The sequence below is a fragment of the Lathyrus oleraceus genome, chromosome 6, assembly GCF_024323335.1.
Source record: "Lathyrus oleraceus cultivar Zhongwan6 chromosome 6, CAAS_Psat_ZW6_1.0, whole genome shotgun sequence".
Lineage (NCBI taxonomy): Eukaryota > Viridiplantae > Streptophyta > Magnoliopsida > Fabales > Fabaceae > Lathyrus > Lathyrus oleraceus.
This window is the reverse complement of record NC_066584.1, coordinates 375,492,448-375,498,989: the sequence shown is the minus strand read 5'-3', so window position 1 is coordinate 375,498,989 and position 6,542 is coordinate 375,492,448. Positions and strand designations below refer to the sequence as shown.

The window sequence follows — 6,542 nt, the reverse complement described above, 5'->3', positions numbered from 1 at the left end:
CTTCCCCAACGAGTTTTGTTTTTTACCATTTGTCTGTCTCCCTGTGGACCACCAGCATTCCCCACAGATTGGTCTGTTTAGTAGCATCTCCTGTTAAGGGTTCACCATATCCCTAGCAGATAAAAATTACAAAAAAGAATCATGCATCCATGCATATCATATCATGTCATATCATATCATATCATATCACATCATGTCATAGGGATTCAGGATCAAAATCCGGGTCTTCTTAGTATTTAACCATCTCCCACTATGATCATATGAAGAGTGTCCTGCTTCATATTCTCTAGTTGAAGACGCTTAAATAGGGGCAACTGTCATACCCCGATTTTGGTCCTGAATTTTTTTCATTTTTTCATTTTTCATTTGGCACTTGGCCTAAAGTTCGTTTGCATGCATTCATGACCAAAGGCAACCGTCCATTCCCAAATCCATATTTTTTTGATAAACATTGGTTATTATCTAAGCTTTTTGATCATGGTGCTTTTTGATTACAAAATGGATTTTAGTTATTTGACTTTTTTAATTTTCAATTTCAATTTAATTTCAAAGTAAATCTAATTCTAAACTTCAAGTTAATCTTAATTGTTTTTTTACTAATGATTCAAACTCTAATTGATTTTAATTTTCAAATAAATGTTAGAATTGATATCAAAGTAATTTTAACAAATTATAGACTAATTTGATTTTAATTGGTTTTATTGGTTTTTTGATTTTAAATTGATATTTAGATGAGTTTTAGATTATTTCAAAAAATCTATATCCATTTTTATAACCACAAATTCATTTCATTCAAACCAAATTCCATGAATAATTTCAAACCAAGTTACAATTTTACTTCCAATTCATTCTACATTTTACACTAACCAAATTCAAACATTCATTACACCATTCAAATGTCCAAATAATCATTTCATTCATTAACAATCAAATTACTTTACAATAACCATGTCAAAAAAAAAAATAACAAAGCAAAATCTCACAAACATGATCCATTTTCCATCCATAGCTCATTTCAAATCAAAATAGTACATACACTCATTTCATAACATTCAATAATATTTGACTTTCAAACATTTCCAAACTCATTTTCATACATACATTTTCATGTCCAATTACATTCAATTACCATTGCATACGTCCATTTTCAATTCACATCACAACAAAGACTACGATAATTACATGTCTAAGCAAACTCTCCCAAGCAATCCTCCATGAACATAATCCATAGCATTCCAATTCATCACCATGCCATGTCCACCTGTAATACCAATGTAAACCAAGCCATTCAGTCCACTTGCAATAGAGAAAAGGCCAATAAAAACAATCCCAATAAAAGTACATTCAACCTGCATCTGATTTTTCATGACAGGAACATTTTTCATTAAAAATTAAACTCACCCCTTTATTTTCACTCAAACCCCCTCATGCTTCTCCATCACAAGCCATGCTACAACAACTCACATACCGCATCGCCGAGTCAACCTGCCAATTCAAACCACGAGTCAACATTGCATAGCAGGCCAACAACTGTTAAATATCATAACAAAAAAAACAATACACAGAAAATAACAGGCAGCAGACTAGCATTCCAGGTGATGCTGCAGAAAGTACAGGTTATGGCATTGATTGGATACTTGATGGAATTCAAAGGAAACCATGGTCCACATCTTATAATAGTCCCAAATGCTGTTACGGTTAACTGGAAGAGTGAGTTATACAAGTGGTTACCATCTGTGACATGCATTTTTTTATGCTAGAAGGAAAGTTGTTCATGGACATATAATACGCAACAGAATACAACCTGATATTTTTATTAACAGTTCCCTCATGGATCTATACTTCAAATGTGGAAAGATTGAGTCAGCTGAAAACATCTTTAAATCGATACCGAAGACAACGACGGTTTCTTGGAATGTTATGATTTCCGGATATGTAACCAAAGGGAAACTTTTTGAAGCATTTGGCCTCTTCAGTGAAATCATCTGTTGAACCAGATGCTATTACTTTCACCAGTGTTTTGGCAGCTTGGTCGCAACTAGCAGCAATCTAGTAGCATCAATAGCATATTGGCACATCATTTCATAACTAGCAATCGGTCCAGCATAACCTACATCAAATCAAGCAAAACGACACAATCCATTTTGTCAGCAACATAACCACATAGTCTAAAAAGCCATTTATAAGAAATTAACCATTCATACAATACACAAATCAATCCATACACAATTCCACACACCAATTCAAACATACAAATATTCCATACTCAATTCACTATACAGTCCAATCCAAAGCATTCAATTAAATTTCACATTAAATCCCAATTTCAATCCAATTCAACATAGCCAATGACAATCCAAATCCTACACTAATTTAAGCATCAATCCAATTCCATAAGACAAGTCCATAAGCATTAATCTAATTCCATAAGACAAGTTCAAATCCAATGCCACGACTCATTTCATATCATACCAATTTGAATAAACTCATGACAGAAAAAACTCAACCTGCACTTTATTGCCCAATCTGCATTCTGCTTTCTAGATATAGCTAACCGGTTTCACTAACTAGCTTCCTTTGATTTAACCATTAACCTGAGCAAAATCATCAGCAACTGCGGTTGAAATGCTTCTAGAAAGCCGTTGGAAGCCCTTTCCAATATCCACCCAACTTCCGACAGCATGACTCGAGCCACAACCTGAATCCGCCCTTACTATTTGGTTGGTTAACTTCCATACAAAACTGAAAACTCCATAGCAGCCTCTAAATTTCCAAGGCAAATGTTTAACCTGCACGGTATGAACAAAATCAATTGAAATCAAGAAAACCAATCATCAACCAAAAACCACAAATTGATAACCATTCAAGAGATTGAAAATGTTCTTCACAGGATTCCAATTCATCACAGAATCATACCTGCAATCAAATCAGCGCATGCTTTAGGGTGTGATTTGAGGATTGTGAGTGATGCAAATATGTTTTACGTTGAAACTATTTTGAAGCATTTGGGAATAATCGAATGCTTCACAGAGATTAACACTAATCTAGGTTATGTTAATCAACAAGGAAGGGTTAAAATTTCGCCTTATCACGACTTCAACAAGAAAATCACATCGTTGTGCTAATCCATGCCCTCCAAACATGTGCAAGGGTTTAATCATTGATAGAATTCAAAACACAGTTAGTGAATTGGATAAGAAAAGGTTCATCTACCTTGGTGATGGTACTGGTGATTACTGTCCTAGCTTGAGGCTTAGAGAAAGAGACTTTGTGATGCCAAGGAAGAATTATCCAGTTTGGGATTTGATATGCAAAGATCCTTCACTTGTTAAGGCTCAAATCCATGGTTGGTGTGATGGAGAAGAGCTTGAACTAGTTTTGATGAAGTTTATCAACAAAATAATGATTGAAGACTCCAAGTTTTCTGGTCAACAAGACAAAGATCAAAGAGTTACAAGCTTTTGCAATAAACATCAGAGCTACAATGCTACAAACCAAAGCCATGTGAAAAACACAAGCTCCTCATGTTTTCACCGAATTCACTGCAGTAAAACATAAAGCAATTAGCCAAGGCAGTTAAAATTCGAAAATCCCAAAATGGAATGGAGACAAAATTCAAAGAAAAAGCACAGGTTCAGATTACCGTTCCAAGAACAAGCATCAAACAGGACAATCCGAATTCTGATCCCTGAAAGGAGTTCGTAGAGACGCCCCTTCTGGACCATTAAAGACCAAATTAAAACCCTAACTACAGGATATAAAAGGAGGGAGAGGAGAATCAGAGAGGGGACGAAAAAATTCGGAGGCGGACGAAAATCAGAGAAAAGAATCCTAAATCCCAAAATAAAAAAAAACCTGGATTTGAAGAGGCGAAGAAGGAGGATTTAAGCATCATCGGAGCCGTCGTCACCGCCGAAGGTGAGATTTTCACTCGACTCTCTTTTGAAACCATAGATTCGTGTATTTCTTGGGTAATGTTGTGAGCGATTGTGAGAGAGACGCGAGGTTGAGAGTGATTTTGGGAGTGTGCGATTGAGAGAGGTGAGTGAGATTGAGAGAGACGCGAGGTGGAGAGCGATTTTGGGAGTGTGCGGAGTGAGAGAGACGCGATGAGAGTTTGAGAGAGAAAGAACTCTGTCTTCGTGAGGAAGACAAACAAACTCTGGATTTCGTGCCCCCCCCCCCCCCCCCCCCCCCCCCCCCCCCCAATTCATTTTCTTTTTATTTATTTTAAGAGTATTTAAAATCCTTTTAAAAAGATTTAAGTGACCGTGTAGTGTTCCAAATTGTCATTAACTTTGGCATGTAGATATTAGTGATATTAATGTTTATCTCAATCCGTTAGCCTCTGGAACCCAACAGCCAGGCGGCTGGGTTTAATTTCTTGTTTTTTTTTTTCACTTTTAATTGGTAGTCCAATAGACTATTTTATCTTAATTTTTATTTTTAATTTTAATTTTAATCTATTCTGGTTTACTTATCCGAATTAGCATTTAGATAGCGAATAATCATGAATGGCCTAGAGGAGAGAGACTACTTTCATTGCCTTTAGTGGAGTGGGTTCAATACTTGGAGATAGCAAATCTTCATGTTTATATTTGTTATACTTACTATTTTATTTAATTTTGTATATAACTTCTACTATTTATTTTATTTTACATTTTTATCAATTTAATTTAATCAATATTTAGTTGTTTGTATCTTTAAATGTTTACCTTTTAGATTTAATTAATGGTTGAATTTCCGATATTATTTTATTCAATTAGTCGATTTTTGTGTGTTAACTAGTTTAGTTAGGTTATTAATACCCATATCCATACTTTTACACGTGTAAATAATCATACTCAAATTTCATTCGATTTCAAAATCAATTTCAACTTTCCTCGATTTCAAAATACATTCCAAAAATAAATGTGAATCATTTCAAGATCATTTCACAAATCAAACATAATATTCAAACCCTTTTCTAAAAGCGTGAAGAAAAAGATTATCCTGGAGGGAATATCCAATTATAATCCCGAATATTAGGCTCAAGCTGTAAGAGCTTGCAAGCCATAAATATTCGTCTTCCCTTCCACACTCTAATATTCAAATCGTTTTCTAAATAAAGCGTGAAGAAAAAGATTATCCTGGAGGGAATATCCAGTTATAATCCCGAATATTAGGCTCAAGCTGTAAGAGCTTGCAAGCCATAAATATTCGTCTTCCCTTCCACACTCTAGTATTCAAATCGTTTTCTAAATAAAGCGTGAAGAAAAAGATTATCCTGGAGGGAATATCCAGTTATAATCCCGAATATTAGGCGCAAGCTGTAAGAGCTTGCAAGCCATAAATATTCGTCTTCCCTTCCACACTCTAATATTCAAATCGTTTTCTAAATAAAGCGTGAAGAAAAAGATTATCCTGGAGGAAATATCCAGTTATAATCCCGAATATTAGGCTCAAGCTGTAAGAGCTTGGAAGCCATAAATATTTGTCTTCCCTTCCACACTCTAATATTCAAATCGTTTTCTAAATAAAGCGTGAAGAAAAAGATTATCCTGGAGGAAATATCCAGTTATAATCCCGAATATTAGGCTCAAGCTGTAAGAGCTTGCAAGCCATAAATATTCGTCTTCCCTTCCACACTCTAATATTCAAATCGTTTTCTAAATAAAGCGTGAAGAAAAAGATTATCTTGGAGGGAATATCCAGTTATAATCCCGAATATTAAGCTCAAGCTGTAAGAGCTTGTAAGCCATAAATATTCGTCTTCCCTCCAAAATATTCGTAAATATTCGTATCATTTTCTTAGCAATATTGGAAAGAAACAGACTGCCTGGGTGGAATGTCCAGACGTAGTCCCGAGTACTAGACCCAAGCTGTAAGAGCTTGCAAGTCACAAGTATTCGTCTTTCAAACTCCAAAATACTTAATTCCTATCTTAACCTCTTTCAATAAAGATGGAAATGGAACATGGTGTATACCGTGCACTCCTGAGGCTAGGATTCGAGATGTATATCTCGCTCATCCAAGCTCTCGCCATCACTCAAAATACCTCCAACCAATCAAACTCTTTTTCGCCGTCGTGCGACTAATCAAAGAACCCTTTTCATAAATGAAAGATATATTGTCTTAAGGTGATACAAAACAATGCTTCGGCCATGATTATTGAGTCGAGATAAGTGACGCTTTTCCGAATGTAGATTTATAAATCCGTTCGATGTGTGGTATGCGTCCACTCCTCATCTGTTTTGGGTAAAACAATGTTCTCGTCGATTAATACAATATAGCTTTCGCTAAAATCGACCAACAAACAAACATTTTTCTACCTAGAACTACGTAAGCCTTGATTTCTCTTTTGAGATACGTGGGAGCATGATTTTTAAATCTTGTCAGGCCCACTAATAAAAAACTTAGGTTTAGTCCTTCGTCAAAAATCCAAAAAAATTCTCTTCTCATCCTTTCTTTCTTTCCCACCTAATAATTCGAAAAGCCTAACATTTCAACTAACACTAACGCACACAACTAACCTAATGGTTCCCGTTGAGTACAACGGACGT

General features: G+C 35.4%; 1 pseudogene; it reads left to right on the top strand.

The window, feature by feature from the left end:
* Positions 1-1,619: 1,619 nt before the first annotated feature.
* LOC127095734 (inorganic pyrophosphatase 1-like) lies at positions 1,620-3,558 on the top strand (annotated as a pseudogene).
* The last annotated feature ends 2,984 nt before the right edge of the window (positions 3,559-6,542 follow it).